The following is a 17,970-nucleotide window of genomic DNA, read 5'->3' on the forward strand; positions in this document are numbered from 1 at the left end:
GGAGGGAGGAAGAAAAATTTAGAATACAGAATTAGCTGAGGGACCCTGATCTCATTGGAGTGGGCTCATGGAGGGAATAGCTTTCATACCCAATTGGGAAGAGCAATCTATTTAACCCTGCAGGAAAATAGGAGGGGAAGAGGACAAGGAAGGAAGGGTGAAAAAAGGGAGTGCAGAGTGAGGGAGAGGATAGTCAGAAGTAAAACCCCTCTGAGGAGGAATAGGTACAAATAAGACAGAGTAAATATCATGGGAAGGGAGTGGGATAGAGGGAAATAGTTATGATGATTGATTGTAATGGCAAAACATTTGGTACCTACTTTGCTGGGCTTTTATGAAGAAAATTCTCCATTAAGCTTAAGGTACTATATAAAGGTTATGATGAACAGGATACTATCAGAAAAACCTGGAAAGGCCTACATGAACTGAAGCAGAGTGAAATGTACTGTATACAAAATAACAGCAATAGTGGGGGATGATCTGCTGGGAAGTATGTGGTTATTTTCAGCAAGGCAATGATCCAATATAACCCTGAAAGACTTATGAAGATTGCAGACCATCGGCAGAGAAAGAACTGATAGTATCTGAAAATAGATGGAAACACGTTAAAAATTTTTTTTTCATTTCCTCTTTGACAATTCCTTAATCTGAAGTTTTAGTTTTTTTGACTATTTTCTCTCACAACTAGCTAATATGGGAATTTTTCCGTGACTACTCATGTATAACTTATTTTGAATTGCTTGAGTTCTTATGGGCGGGGGGTGGCAATGGAGGGATGAGAAGTTGGAACACAAAATTTTTTAAAAATTGATGTTAAAATTTTGTTTTTACATATATTTTGGAAAATAAAATTCTATTTAAAAAAAGAATATTGCATTTGGTCTAGGCCCACAGTTTAAGAATATTGATAAATTGGGGGTTGGAGGTAAAGCAAGTTCATAATAAGGCATCCAGGTTGATAAAGGGCCTTGGGTCTATTTAATATGAAAGTAGATAAAAGGAATTATGGCTATTTATTATAGAAAAGAGAATATTCAAGGGAGATACTATAGCCACCTTTATGTATCTGAAGGGCTATTGTATAGAAGAAAGGTAAGACTTGGCTTGAGAGGGCAGAACCAGGACCAATGGGTAAAAGACCCAAAGAGACCTATTTGGGCTTTCTGTGAGGACAAACTTCCTAACAATGAGAGCTGCCCAAAACTAAAATAGGTTGTCCCAGAAAGTAGTGGTTTCCTCCTTCAGGGTCTTCAAGTAAAAGCTGGATGACAACTTATCAAATATGTCACAGTAGGGATTTCTTTCAGGTATGGTTGGACTCCATGACTGCTGAAGTGCTTGCCAACTCTAAGACTCTGAGATTCTCTGATTCTGTGCCTTATGAGCGAACATGCTCTTTGAATATCTGAATCATATTGATCATGACATTCTTTCTGTATATGAAACCACTAAAGGAATAAGGTGTGATGAAAGTGAAGGAGCAGACTTCTCCTTGGAGAGGCAAGCTAGAGAGTTAGCAGAGCTGGTTTTATTGTGTGCCCAAGGCATCAAGAAACATCACTTCATGGGACATCTGATCATCTTGTATTATAGTACTCATAAGTATTGGTAAAAAGACCATGATTAAAAAAATAAGTGTAGCTCATGCACCAACATGTGCTAAAGAGGATGAAGATGAAGAAAAATTCAACAAAGAACTTAAAAAGACCCTCCAAATAAAATCAATAAATACTTTATTCTTGATGATTTCAATGTAAAGGCAGGAAAAATAAGTGAGAATGGCAAATATACATACATATATATGTGTATGTATATGTGTGTGTATATATGTGCATGTATATATAAGTGTATATACGTGTGTATATAAAAATGTGGATATGAATGAGAGAAACCAAAGACCTCCCAAGTGCATAGAAGCTTCATAACTATGTAAGCCTTTAGCATATGACCATTTTGGCTCCTATAAAAGGAGGAAAAAGAATACTTATGTAAGGAAAGTGGATAGTGAAATTGTGAAGAAATACTGCCTCATATAAACTATTGAGAAAAGACATAGATTTTTCTGAGGACCAGAAAGAGAACTGTTTTTCAGATGACTATACTAAAAGTGTCTATTTGGAGGCAGAACATTGACTGAGGTAAAGATGGCCACAGAGCATTGAGATCCGTGAACTCATTTACATTTGACTGTTTTTAGAGTTTTAAAGATTATAAGAACATCAGAGTAGGACTATGTTATTTAACATCTATGATAAAATAAATAAATCAAATAACTTTGGGGACAATGGGAAAGATTAGGTTAGAACTATTGGGTTCATAACTGACACAAAGATAAATTTGGCAAATTTTAATTCCTAAAATAAAGATGAATCACTGACCACTAGGAGACTTGGTTTCAAGGTATTAAAAGATGTTAAAAAGCCAACAGGAAAGGAAGCCAAAGTAAGAAGAAGCAGGAGAGTACACTGAGTGTAAGAGAAGTTGCAAGAAGCCAAGCAAAGGAAACACAGAAGCCTTCCAGCTGAGACAGCTGAAGCTTCAGCTGGCTTGCTGGAAATTTTCTGATTGGAAGAGAGGCATTATTTTGCTGCATAGCTGGAGAAAGGCTGGAGCCACTGCTGGAACTTCATCACAGGAATGCAGATTTCTCTGGCTGTGTTAGGACCTATAGCTCTTCGGATATTTCAATACAGCTCTCATGTCTCCCCAGAATCCTTTCTTCTCTGGGTGCAACATCTCCTAGTTTTTTCACCCAATCCTCATATGATATAGACTATCCTGGTTGCCTTGCTCTGGATGCTTTCTGGTTTATCAATATTCTTCTTACACTCCTGTGCCCCAGACTAACCACAATACCCTAGATAAGGTCAGGGGAGGACTTCTTATTCTTGCCTTAAGATGTAGCCCAAGGCCACATTACTTTAACTGACTCATTCATATTGAGCTTACCATCCATGTTTCAATGGATCATTTTCAGAATAACCGCCATCTAACCATGATTCCTTCATCCTGTATTTATATAGTCAATGGTTAAAAAATCTCAAATGTAAGCCTTTACATTTGTCCCCATTGAATTTCATCTTGCTAAATTCAGTCCAATCCCCTAACCTGGAAAGATCTTTTTGAACCTTCCCACTACCATCCACTATGTTAGCTATGCTTTCCAACTTTGTGTCATCTACAAGTTTGATAACCATGTCATCTCTGTTTTTGCATAAGTCATTGATAAAAATATTAAGCAACCCAGGCCAAGCCCAAATCCCCGGATCACTCCACTGGAAACTTCCTGCCAAGCTGACTTTGAATCAGTTACAGCTGCTCATTGAGAGAAGCCATCCAACCGGTTCTGAATCGTCTAATTGTATTATCAACTGGTTCACATCTCACCATTTTTTCCCCAGGAATAGTAGGAGAGACTTTATCAGATGCTTTACTAAAATCTACGCTTTATCTACAGCATTTCCCTCTCTACCAATTTAGCAATCTTATCAAAAAGGTAAATGAGGCTAGTCTAGCATGGCATCTTTATGAAGCTGAAAGCCACGCTGGCTCTTTGAAATTACCACTTCCTTTTCTAGACGTCCCTTAACCATGTCTTTAATAACATTTTCTAGAGTTTTCTTGGGAATCAAAGTCAAGCTCCCTGAACTATAGTTCACAGATTCTGTTGTCCTCTCTTTTTTGTTTTTAAAAATTAGGAAAATATTAGCCCTTCTCCATCTTGTGATCCCAGTATCATTGTTCACAATCCTTCCAATAATGCAGGGAAAGGCTCAACAATTACTTCTGTTGGTTCTTTCAGTCCAGGAGAATGTAATTCATCTGATCCAGGTGACTTTAATTCATCAAGGGCAACTAGGTAGATTCTCAGTCTCCCCACTAATCTTGGGTATGGCTCTCTATCAGCAAATCTTGTTTTGTCACTTCCATGGTAAACAACAACAACAACAACAACCCATAAACAAAATCAGACTTGAATAACTCTCCCTTCTCTCTTCCTGTCAATTATCATTGCCCTACCCACCCCAAGGGAAGGTCCTTCCCTTTCTTTTATTTTCTTTTTCTCTCCCAATACAGGTCAACACACACACACACACACACACACACACACAGACAAGCTTTTTTTTGTTGTCATCCTTTGCTTTCCTTGACATCCATAGCTCATTTTGACTTTTAGCACTCTTGACACTATTTTTATATAATATTAACATGTTCTGATTTTCATCCCCTTGCTTTTATCATCTGCACATTTTTAAAAGTCTAAGCTGATTGGTGAGTTCCCTGTACATCTACATCAGTCTCCTCTCACAACTCTCATTGTTCTTCCTTACTGGGAATGCTTCTTTTTGTGTCTTCATTCGTGAGCAATTCCTATTCTTCCTGGCTTGATTCAGCTGTAGAATTGAAGTCTATGAGATACTAGCAATCTTTTTTCTGAAGTTTTTAAAATTTACTCTCCCAGATCTAGGTGACACATCAGCCTATGCCTGCATTTCCTCTCCTCTATTACATATTCTAAAAGGAGCAGTCACTTCTTCCAAGGGATTCCACTGTCTTTACTCTGTATAGTTTTCCCCTGTAGTTTATGCAACTCTGGCTTGACTTTGCATATGCTCAAATCACTTTTTTTTAAAAAAGTATGTATGTATGTATGTATGCATGTATGTATGTATTTAAATTTTCAACCTTTGTTTAGGTAAGATTTCCAATTTCAAATTTTTTCTCCCTCCCTCCCCTCCCTGCCCCCCTCCCCTAGACAGCAGGTAATCTGATATATAACATTAAACATATTTCTGCATTAGTCATGTTATACAAGAAGAATGAGAGCAAGAAGGAAAAACCTCAAAAAAGAAAAACAACAGCACCAAAACCAAAAGAGATAGTATGGTCCAATCAGGGTCCATATTCCACAGTTTCTTTTTTTTTCCCTGGATTTGGAGAGCCTTTTCCTTTTATTTATTTATTTATTTATTTATTTATTTATTTATTTATTTATTTATTTATTTATTTATTTATTTATTTATTCATTCATTCATTCATTCATTCATTCATTCATTCATTCATTTATTTATTTATTTATTTATTTATTTATTTATTTATTTTTATAAGAGTGAGAGGATGAAAGAAGATGGCCTTTTTCATTATTAGTACTTTGGAACTTTCTTGTACCATTGGATTGGTGAGAAGAATCTAGTTTATCACAGTTGATCAACACACAATGTTGATGTCAAAACACTTTTTTTTCTTTTAGTGAGGCAATTGGGGTTAAGTGACTTGCCCAGGGTCACACAGTTAGTAAGTGTTAAGGGTCTGAGGCCGAATTTGAACTCAAGTACTCCTGACTCCAGGGCTGGTGCTCTATCCATTGCACCACCTAGCTGCCCTCTTGTCAAATCACTTTTAATGGAGGCTGCCACAAAGTAAATTCCAGGGACCTGCTTTTAGAATTCATCCTGCCTACTCCTATGGGGTCAGTGGGAGTAGCCTTTTTTTCCATTGACTGAATTGTTGTAACTTGTTGCATCTTTTCTTTTTTTTTAATTTTTTTTTTTTGGTGAGGCAATTGGGGTTAAGTGATGTGCCCAGAGTCACACAGCTAGTAAGTATTAAGTGTCTGAGGCTGGATTTGAACTCAGGTCCTCCTGAATACAGGGCCAGTGCTCTATCCACTGCACCACCTAGCTGCCCCTGTTGCATCTTTTAAATGAACAGATCAGGACACCCTTTTTCTTTTTTTTTTTCTGTCTTGCCCATAAAGGGTGAAGGTCTTGTTCACTCATAACATGGTTGTCATGAAATGAACCAATGATGGGAATCTAAAATGTGTCCTGATAGGAGCAGGTCCCTGGCATTTCCCACATGGCTGTTTCTATTTTAGGAGATCTGGGCATATGCAAAGCCCTGGTGAGAATAGGATCCTAAATTTAATTTCCCCTTGTTTTGAGGGGGTGAAATTGTCAACAAAACAAGTGAAGAAGTTATTAGTTGTTTTGCTTTTGGCAGTGTGAGAGCACCGGCAGATGGGTCTCAAGTCTTCCACCATCACTGCTTCTGTGCTAGGCTTGTGATCTGTTTTTCCAACTCCTCATCTATTTCATCTCTCTGTCCAGATGGTCTGTAGTACACTCCAATGACAAGATTACTTCTGTTTCTCCCTCCATTGACCTTTAATCACATCTCATCTGTACTTCTTTCTTCTGGTTCCAGAATTTCTTCATATCCATATTCCTTTAACACACAATGCCCCACTTGCATGCACTCATCTTTTCCCTATCTTATTCTATTTGAATGAAGGATACAACACCATATTTAAGTTATGGGTTGCATCCTATCAAATCTCAGTGATAATTGTGAAGTCAGCTTTATCACTCTAATTTCTTTTTCTTTGTTCCATAAACTTTGTACATCACTATATAACTAGGGTACTAGGTTTTATTGCTAACTTCTTTATTGGGCTTTGTCTCCTATGAATATCCCAACACTATTCTTCTTCCTTCACTGGAATGTCTCTCTGTGATATCTAGCTTGATGAATTTGAACAGGATGGGTGGACTAGATGGGTGGAGATCCATATCACTGGAGAAACTGGCCACCTCAATGAGACTGCATTATCTGTCAGAGAAATTATTTTCTATCAATTCCCACCACCACACTTCCCCCAGCTCCTTTTTAAATCCAGGACTTGATCCCTACTCTAAGCCTTACTTATCCTAATTTGATCCAGTCTCCTCCCACAGGCTCATCTTATCTCCTCCCTCCCTGCTTCCCTATTCTAGCCAGAGTTTCTTGAGGTTACCTTCCTTTAAGAAGTAATCTTTTGTTTTGAGGATATCTCTGTGCATCCTATCCTCAAAACCTTTTATTCATTCATTCATTCATTTATTTATTCATTCCTCTTTATATACTCTTTTTTCCCAGCCAAGATAAGAGCATGGTTCAGAATATTCCTCATCTCTGCAGCCACTCATTCATCTTCTTATCTTGAACAACATTCCATCTGTGGCACTCTTTTCCAAGAAGTATTCATTTATTTCTTCTCCTTCATTCTTCTTCCCTTCCAGTCTATACTGAGATCTAGTCTACCATTCTTAGGATATACACCCATGCTGTGTGACCCTGGGCAAGTCACTTAACCCTCACTGCCCTGCAAAAAAATAGTGAGTTAGGATATACACCCACAGGTTCTTTATTTCTCTGCAGTTCATTCAAGGTAAACATTCTGGGGAACAATAGCTTATTACCCAATGAAAATTTTAGCTACTTGAGGTCAGGGACTGTTTTTGCCTTTCTTTGTATCCCCAGCCGGAGACAGTAGGAGCTTAATAAATGTTTGTTGACTCATCAATCTTGGTCTTGCTCCACAGCTTTTTTACAATCATTTTCTTGCTTTTTCTCAGCAGAATATGTGTTACTGCAGTACTCATGGTCCCACCTCTCTGGATGGCCAGGAGCCCTCCCATTCCCATACATCCTCTCTCCTGGAATGAACTGCATTTCAGGAAAACTACTTCTTGCTAACAGCTAATGGATTTCCTGATGTACCTCTCTCTTCTAAGGGATAGGAGCTCTTCTTGCTGCTCCCCTACCTAGTCTCCCCTCCAGCTTCCTACTCCCTAACACTGGGACCCTTTGCCCTATTGTTCTTATCCTACCCTCCTTAATTCCTCCAGAAGGACTAAAGAGATTCCCCATATTCTCTTAAAGCCAGGCTTGACAAGAGTATATCTCCATCTTCTGCCTTTCAATTGCATCCCTTCTCCCTGTCTAAACAATTGTTCTCTGAATACTCCCCCTCACCAACATCTCCCCCACACCAAATAAAAGAATGATAAATTTATGAGATAACAGTATTTAGTCCCTGAATTGTTAATTCATTTATTTCCCCTCTTCTTTGATTCCTAAAAAATCAATAACACCTTCCATCTTTTTACCCCCTTTCTGACCTCTCACTGTTTTCTCTTTGCTCCTCAATAAAGGTAAGAATTTTTGTTTGATATTCAAGAGGTGTAAGGCCATCAGGTTTCAGCAAGATTAGTCACTTTCTGAAAACTTCTTCACCCCTTTAATACCAAAGGTAAGGAATTATGTGCCAGATATCGAGTAATTACTGCTAAATCCATAGAAGACAGAACCCCAATCTCTCCATCCCATTTCAATGTAGAAACATTGGATGTTAACACTGGAGAAATTTAATCACTCAGTGCTCCTTCCCACTGACGTCCACAACTCTGTGGCAGGTAGTGAGCCTGGGAAAATTTGCAGGCTTGTGCCTTGGGGCCCAGATCTGGAGTGGGGAGCCCTGTGACAGCACACATGAACATGCACACATGCAGGCGCGTGCACACACACACACACACACACACACACACACTCCCTAAAATGCACTTATTCTTCTAAACAATTTGAAGGAAAAGAGATTTCTGGGAGTAATGAGGCAGAATGAAGGCATGCTTGCACAGGTAGCTGAATAGGGCTTGACAGAAGAGGGATTAAAAAAACAACTGGAGAAGTCCTGTCCTGCCAGCAGTTACTCAGGCCAACAACCTTCATTTTGCCCAACTGGAGGATGCTCAGGCAAGTTTATAGTCTATATTTGTGGGTCTGTCCACTAGGGAAAGGGGAATGGCCAAAGAGTGGATGATAGGGAAATACCATCACTGCCACTCTCCTCCCTGAAAAGGCTAAAATATTTAAGATAATGTTAGAAAATAACTCAATTAAAGTCCAGTGGGCAAGCAAGTAAATCAACAGGGAAAATCCTCAAAACAAAAACAAAAAGAAGAATGAGTAAAATCTCAAAGAGAAACAGAAGCTTGTTTATCAAATATTTTGAAAGAAAATAAGTCGGTGATGCTTGATGAAAATTAGTATCTGGCGGACTTTTAAGAGAACATGAAACAACAATAAGAAATTCTAGAATGGTTAGAAAAAGAACTAAAATTCATAAAGGAAGAAATTAGAAGTGCGTATAGGCCAGAAACTAGAGCTCTCAAGTAAAAATTAATAAATTTTAGAACAATAGCATGATCTTATCCTAGAATCATGAGAGAGTTGATATTATTTATACTCTTCTTACTAATTGCATTTTTGGTGCTTCTACCTTTTTTGCATGTTATTAATTATATTCCTTACTAACTGTACTTTTTTATGTTTCTCCCCTTTGAATCACTTCTCACTGGATTCTTTTGAAAGAATTTCTTCTATTTTCTTTTTTTGTTCCTGAATCCAGGGCTGGTGCTTTATCCACTGTGCAACCTAGTTGCCCCCATTTTCTTCTATTTTCACTGATGAATAGATACATCATTGCATGATATGTTATTCTGGTGTTCTTCTATACAATTTTTGTTTTTTATATATCACAACCGAATATCTCATTTGTTTTTTCAGATGTGGAATATATCCTGGGCTGTTCACAAACTGTTTTTCTTTGATAGCTAAAGGCCCTTGTCTTTGCTGCTTACAATATTTGTTGCTGGACATTGTGATTCTGAAGTTTAATCACTATGACCTTTGGTGATTGAAGCTTAGGGTTTCTCCCAGTCAGTGGTCCATGGATTCTGTTAATCGGTACATTTTCTTTCTTTCTTTCTTTCTTTCTTTCTTTCTTTCTTTCTTTCTTTCTTTCTTTCTTTCTTTCTTTCTTTCTTTCTTTCTTTTTTCTTTCTTTCTTTCTTTTGAGCAGTCAGAACACACACAACATTTATTGATTAAATTTGGCATCTTATATGGGCCCTGGTTGTGGTGCCCCAAAACAATTACAATAGTAATTTAAAAGATCACAGATCACCATAATAGTTATAATAATAATGAAAAAGTTTGAAATATTCTGAAATTACCAAAATGTGACACAGAGATATAATGAATGTGAGCACATGCTTTTTGGAAAAATAGTGCCAATAGATACTGTCACTTTGTAAAAAAAAAAAAAGTTATATCTTCAGACTGTAGTAAAACAAGGCAAGCCTGTATTTTCTTTTCTTAAAAAAATCAGTACATTTTCAATGTCACTAGATAATTTTCTTCAATTATTCCCACTGGTATCATACTCAGGACTTCTTTTTCAGCATTCTTTCCTAGAAGGCCTATGATTCCAAATTATCTCTATGCATCCTATTCTTAAGAGCATCCTCTTTGATTTGTGTTGGTTCATGGGTTCCTCTAATTCTGTGGTTCTCTGATATTGGTTTGCCAATTTTTCCTTCAGATTTATACTCTTGAGTTCCATATTTTCCATTCTCTTTCAGAACTTCTATTGTCTTGGATAGATTCTCTGTCATAAGTTCAAAATTTACTAACTCTATCATTTTTTACTCCTAATTTCCATCCTAAATTTCTCCTTTATTTTTCCTATTCTCCTTTGAACCATTCTGAAATTTCTTGTAATGACCCATTGCTTCTGGGAGACCTGTAGAATTTGTTGCTTGTTTTTTTGAGGGAGGAGTTCATTTTTCTTTACATGATAATATTTCTACACCACATTTTTACCTTTTTTTTTTTTTTGCTTCCCTGCTTATTTGTCTATTTTTCCTCATGGATCTCCCTACTGTTTTTTTCTTCTTAGAAGCTCAGCTTATTCCTCTGATTGGTTTTTTGGTGTTCTTGTTCTCTACCCTAAAATAGTTGCTAAAGTTTGTCTCTTTTACAAGCCACAAATGGCAGCTCCAAAATTTCTCTTCTGATCCTTTATCTTCAGATAATGCAGCATTATATTATATATCTGCACAATTTGTCCCCTTTCCCACCCATAGCATCCATATTTTTTCTTGTCCAGGCCATTAGGCCCAAGTGATTTCAGAGCCATCTCAAGTTGGGGAAGAGGATAGGGCTATCATTTTCTCACTGACTGTCATATGAAAGTTCCATAGGCAATATGTTTCAACTGTACCTGGATTTCACACACACACACACACACACACACACACACACACACACACACACACACACACACACACACACCTCTATATGGATTGTCTCTTTACTGTTTTTACTTGCAAAAGTTGCATGCAATCTCCAACAGACTGCGTAAAAATACTAGCCTCCCCTCTCTTGTCAAGGCATAGGTAGGAGAGGCCAGATTGGGACATTGCCATGTTGGGAGGTAGGGGGAATTATTAGTATCAACCTCAGCTAAAACTAAAAAAAGAGAGACTGTTGCAGTAAACTTCAGGATATGGAATAGAAGAAGCTTTTCCTTGTGTAGAAAGAAAGGGAGCATTTATTAAGCACCTACCATGTGCCAGACAAGTGATAAGTGCTTTTTAAATATCTCATTTGATCTTCACAACAATACCAGGAAGTGGATGATGTTATTAGCCTCATTTTCCATTTGGGGAAACTGAGGCAAACAGGTGTTGTTGGGTTTTTGTTTTTGTTTTTGTTTTTGTGGGGCAATGGGGGTTAAGTGACTTGCCCAGGGTCACACAGCTAGTAAGTGTCAAGTGTCTGATGCTGGATTTGAACTCAGGTACTCCTGAATCCAGGGCTGGTGCTTTATCCACTGCGCCACCTAGCCGCCCTGTTGGGTTTTTTTTAATGGTTTGCTTAGCAAATATCTATGGCTGGATTTGAATTCATTTCTATCTCGACTCAGGCCACAGAGTTCTATTCACTGTGACACCAGATGCCTCTGGAATAGAGATGTAGTGGTATTCCCTATCTTCTCTCCTTATTATAATCTTAATACCTATATCTCTGTTATGTTACTAGTTGATATGAGGTACTGGGTTTTGGGAGTTATTTTGAGACTGGCTTATTTTTCCATCTTCCATCACATGACCTGCACGCTTTTTTAAAAAAATGATTTTGATATCTTTTGTCTTTATATCACCTTCAATTACAAAGGTATCCCTCTCCTCACCACTCTCCTCCTTATATCAAAGAATAAAGAAGAAAGAAGAGGGAAACAAGACTGAACAAAACCAATGAATACATCAATTGAGCCTGACAGTATATGCAATGTTCCATACCCATATTCCCCCACCTCTACAAGAAGGGGGGGAGGTTGTGCTTATTTCCAATTCCCTACAACCCTAACACAGGATTCATGAATTCAGCAATTCAACAATTTAGTGTTCTGCCCACCAATAGAGGCCTCAGTAGATGAGGATCATGAATTTATATGGTCAAAAATATTCATCACCCTTCAGCCAATGTAGTTTGGGGCTTCTCTGCACTTAGCTAGGCTGAACCTAGACAGAAGACACCTGGTTCAAGACTTAGCCTATACTCCAAGTCCTGGCATTTTTTGAAAGAGCTTTCACTCTGTCTCCATGGCATTTGGAGGCCAAGCATTCTCCGAATCAGCTTCCAGAAGCATCTTAGGTGACCCCTAGCAAGTCATTAAATTTTTTTGATTGCCTCAGTTTCTCCCAGTTTAAAATGAGTCTAATAACAGCACGCACTTCCTATTGTTGATTCTAGCATTCTTGAGTAGATAGAGTCAGGAAGTCCTGAGGTCAAATCTAGCCTCAGGTGCTTATAAACTATGTTTGATTAATTTTGTTCTCCAAAATCCCAGTGAAAGTCTGACAGAGCAAGGACTACACTTCAGGTCTGTTGGTACCCAGTTTAGGATGCTACCCACTGTCCCCTGCTTCTCTTGGCAGATCATACCTCAGTGAGTGTCATCTCCCCTCTACCATGTCACTGTCCACTTCCCTACCTCCCAGCCAACCAGTCTAGCCTGTTGTCTCTGTCTGGTCCTAGTCACAGAGGTATAGGGAAATCAAAGAGCTCAAAAACCACCCCAAGAATCAGGCTTAACCACCACCCAAACAAGGCTCAAATGGCCTGGATGTGAGAGGTAACATGACCCATTGGAAAGAAGGCTTACTCTGACATCAGAGGACCTGAGTTCAAATCCCACATTTATCACTTTTGCTCATGTGACCTTGGGCAAGTCGGTGAATTTCCCTGGACCATCTGAAAGGGGGGGGGGAGTTGGGTGAGACATCCTGTAACTAAAATGGATGTAGGAGAAGCACAGAAAGAAAATGTAACCGAACCACACCACTGACAAATTGATCCTAAGCCATAGTCCTGCAGGAGCTCCTGGGATGTGTGCTTCCAGCCAGACCCAGACATCTGACTCTCCCTGCATCTAACCCTTTCCCCTGCTTTGTTCCTTCCTGGAAGACTTGGGCTGACCACCTCAGGACATGAAAAACCTGCTGTGAATGCAAGGTTATTGGGAAGGTAGAGGCAGGGGAGGGGTCTCTGGGTTCCTGGCACCAAGCCAATGAATGAATGCTGCTCCCAGAAAGTCCTCCAAGACAAGGCTTCCTAAACTGGGCCCCCATGTGGGCTTACATAACTGAATGTAGGGGTTGTGAAAAATGTGGCAACAATAAAAGGTTATGTACCCCTATTTTAAATACCTACATACCCAGGGTTGTGTAAAAATTTCTCAGGCAAAAAGGGGTCCCAAGGGGCAGCTAGGTGGTGCAGTGGATAGAGCACCAGCCCTGGATTCAGGAGGATCTGAGTTCAAATCTGGATTCAGACACTTGACACTTACTAGCTGTGTGACCCTGGGCAAGTCACTTAACCCCAATTGCCTCACAAAAAAAAGGGGTCCCAAAAGGAAAAAGTTTAAGAAGCCCTGGTCTAAGGTCCCTTCCAATTCTCTCTCTCTACTCCTGTGGTCTCTTCTGATGATATGGGGCAGAAGGTAGGAGGATCAGAGTTGAGAAAAAACACTTTCTTCCAAATAGACAAACCTTGAACATAAGACCCAGATATAGAGAGAGTATCTTCATTAAGTCCATGTCTGGGGAGGAAATGGGTTTATAAAACACTCTTACAAGTTAGCAGTGCAAAGAGACCTGAGGGATCATTTTACAGGGAATGGAACTGAAGCCCAGAGAAAAGAAGCAGCTAGCCCAAGGTCACATAGCCAGTGAAGAGCAGAGTTAAGATTCAAACCCAGGACCGCCACACCACACTGCTTCCTAGAGCTCCAAGACCACTGCTCTTTTCCCTATAAACTGGTGTCTGCATTGCCTCTGAACCTGATGGTTTGGGCTTACAGCCCCCTTTCCCCATTAGATGTGCTTAATTTCTATTCACTTGGTTCTTTACATGTAACTCTGGTTCCACCCTTCACCCCAGGCTAATAGTGGCTACCGAGGGCAAGGACTGTTTTATTCTTCTCTTTTTGTCCCCAGAAACCAGCATATTAGGTGTGCTAATAAATGCTGGTTTAATGAATTGAATGAATGAAGTGGGAGTGAGTGGCCTTTCTTGTCCCTCCCCATCCTCCATTCCTCTGCAGCTGTCTCTCTCTCTGCCCCCCTCTAGTCCTGGACCATGGGGATACATTGCACCAGCATCAGTTATCAATATCTAATTAAAATTGAGGGCTGAGGAAGGGAAGAAAGAAAATGCAGCTGAATGATAAATAGGTCATAACAGTGACAGATTGGTCCTGAGCCACAGTCCTGCAGAGACTTTTGGACCATAAGCCATTAGCCACTGGACCACTTTATCTCACCTGATCTAACTCATCCTTTTACTTGGTCCCTTATCTGGATACTTGGGATGACCTTCTGATATTCTGTATCCCAGTTCTAACATTCTGTATTCTAAGGCCCCTCCCAGCTCTGACACTCTGGGTTCTAAGGACCCTCCCAGATCTGATATTCTGGGTTCTAAGGACCCTCCCAGCTCTGACATCCTGTGTTTTAAGGACCCTCCTAGTTCTGACATTCTGGGTTATAAGGACCCTGCCAGTTCTGACATTCTGGGTTCTAAGGACCCTTCCAGCTCTGACATTCTACATTCTCTAGTTCCCTCCCAGCTCTGACATTCCCTGTTCTCCATTTCTCTACCAGCTCTGAAGATAAGAACCAATGGGGCAGATAAATGATCCGCCGTCAGTTGCCTCCTTGGCAGTGACCTGACGCTTCTGCTGGTTGGCTGTGGGTTTTTCATCCTCTCTTATTATTCTGTAATGTGCACCTGCCACCGCTTTATTCATGAAGATTTGCATTGATTTTGCCATAAACTGTTATGAATTCAGCTTGTGGAAAAAATAACATTGATCCTCCTGCCTCTTAATTTGTCTCTGAGTTGCAAGGCCTTTAATGGTCCTCAGGAAGATTTACTGTGGGGATGGCCAGGGATGTGGCTCTTCCCTAACATACCACCGGCCCCCAACAATGGCCCCCTCCTCACCACCATTCCATGCAGAGTTGTTTCAACAATTACTGTTTGGTTGGAGAGTCCTGGGGGAGCTAGCACGTTCATTTCCTGAGGAGGGAGAGTTCGGTCAACTCCTTCCCTCCTTGCTCCGGAGAATGAGTCAGAAGAGGAGACTGAGAGAGCAAGAAAAGCTGTTTGGGGGAAGGGTGACTCAGGCATAGGACTTTTATTACCAGCCATATCCCACCCCCTCCCCTGCCTACCACACAAATCCAAGGGGAAGAAGAGGAGTAGGCCTGAGTTCAGATCCTCTGCACCTGAGCCTCTACATGATCTTGGCCAAGTTACTTAACCTGTCTCATCTACAAAATGAGGGGGGTTAGGTTAGATGACCTCCAAGGTCCCTTCCAGCTCTGTCATTCAATCCCACAGGAGCCAACAGCCTGAGGGACAGTACATTGCTGTTCGGTTGTTTCATTAGTGACGCCATTCGGGGGTTTGCTTGGCAAAGACACTAGAGTAGTTTTGCCATTTACTTCTCCAGCTCATTTTACAGATGAGGAAACTGAGGCAGACAGGGTGGAGTGACTTGTTCAAGGTCACACAGCTAGTGTCTGAGACTGGATTTGAACTCAGGTCCTCCCAACTCCAGCTCTGATGCTCTATCCATTGAACCACCTGGCTGTCCCAAGGAAAATAGTCCCAGATTTGGAGGCCACATAGCTGTGTTTGAAACCTGGTTCTGCCCATGGCTCTGTTTCTTGCTAGTTTACATTGGAGGGGTGGAAATGCTTTTTTTTTTTTCAGGGCAATGGGGATTAAGTGACTTGCCCAGGGTCACACAGCTAGTAAGTGTCAAGTGTCTGAGGCTAGATTCGAACTCACGTCTTCCTGAATCCAAGGCCAGTGCTTTATCCACTGCACCACCTAGCTGCCCCTGGAAATGCTTTTTAAGGTCTCTTCTATGGCATTCCATGTTCTAACATTCAACGTTCTCGTGTCCCTGCCAACTTGAAGAGTCTCTCATCTCCTTTTCTACTCTAGAATCATAGTGTCATAGATTTGAAGATAGAAGGCATCTTCAAGGCCATTTAGTACAGCCCCACTTCTCCCCCTCCTCCCCGGTCCAATTTGTCAGATGAGGAAACTGAAGTCCAAGGAAGTTAAGTGACTTGCCCAAGGTCACACAGGTAGTGAGCAGCAAAGTCAAAATGTAAATATATTTAACTTAAAACCCAGAATTCTTCACATATCACCACATGGCAGTGATGAGAAGTGTTTATTCAATAAACATCTATGAAGGGTCTGCTCTGGGCTTAGGGTGCTGGGGATACCAAAATAAGGAAACTTGATTCTGTGGGGTCCGAGTTTGATAAGTATGAAAAGAGATTGGGTTCAAATTTGAGATCTGCAAGACTTGCTCTTAGGATGTTAGGAAAGGGAGAGATCACCTGGATCCAGGAGAGCCCCAGGGAGGAGGCAATGCCCACGCTAGGCCTTGAAGGCAGAGAAAGCTTTTAACAAGCCAAGGTGATAAAGGGAGGATGGTCTGGGTGCTGGGGATGGCCAGTGCAAAGGTGTGGAGATAGGAAAAGAAAGGACAAAGTCAGGGAGCCGCTAGCAGTTTAGATTGTCTGGAATGTAGCATAAGTGAAGGGGAGTAAGCTTTTTTTTTCCCCCAGGGCAATGAGGGTTACGTGGTTAAGTGACTTGTCTAGGGTCACACAGCTAGTAAGTGTCAAGTGTCTGAGGCCAAATATAAACTCAGGTCCTCCGGAATCCAGGGCTGGTGCTTTATCCACTGTACCACCTAGCTGCCCTAGTAAGCTTTTTTCTAATGTGTAAATCTGAGCATGTCACCTGTGCCCCATTCAAGAAACCTCAGGTACTTCCTGTTACATCCAAAATCAAAAAACCTCTTCTCTTTTTAACAGTTAAATCCTTTCACAGCATTACCCATATGTATATATTTATACCATAGAAGTGTATGTATATATGTGTACATATAGATATACATAGACAAAGATATAGTTACTATATATAGTTATCTATAAATCTATCTCTAATATATTTATATGATATAAATAGATTTATGTAATATACATTATATTATATTTATCATATAGTATATTTATATAAGAATATATGTGTTATATAAATTTAAAATATATGAATTATACATAATACAATCATGTATATATAACAAAATCATAATAAGCATATTTATATATAGTTTGACATGTGTATATGCATATATACATATACACATATCATCAATACATCAATATATATCAATATATCTCTGCCTCTATCTATCTACCTCTCTGTCTGTCTGTCTATGTATCTACCTCTCTCTACCTGTCTATGTATCTGTCTATGTGTCTACCTCTCTCTGTCTCTCTGCCTATCTATCATCTATCATCCATCCATCCATAATCTATCTATCTATCTATCTATCTATCTATCTATCTATCTATCTATCTATCTATCTATCTATCTATCTATCTATCTATCTGTCTGTCTGTCTATCTGTCTGTATATGTAGCTATTTGTCTATCTCTCTATCATCTATCTATCCATCCACCCATCTATCTATCTATCTATCTATCTATCTATCTATCTATCTATCTATCTATCTCTCTATCTATCCATCCATCCGCCCGCCCGCCCACCTACCCACCCATCCATCCATCCACCCACCCACCCACCCATCCATCCATCCATCTATCTATCTATCTATCTATCTATCTATCTATCTATCTATCTATCTATCTATCTATATATCATCAACCTATCTGTCTGTCTATGTATCTATTTGTCTATCTACCT

The sequence above is a fragment of the Dromiciops gliroides genome, chromosome 3 (genome assembly GCF_019393635.1).
Source record: "Dromiciops gliroides isolate mDroGli1 chromosome 3, mDroGli1.pri, whole genome shotgun sequence".
Lineage (NCBI taxonomy): Eukaryota > Metazoa > Chordata > Mammalia > Microbiotheria > Microbiotheriidae > Dromiciops > Dromiciops gliroides.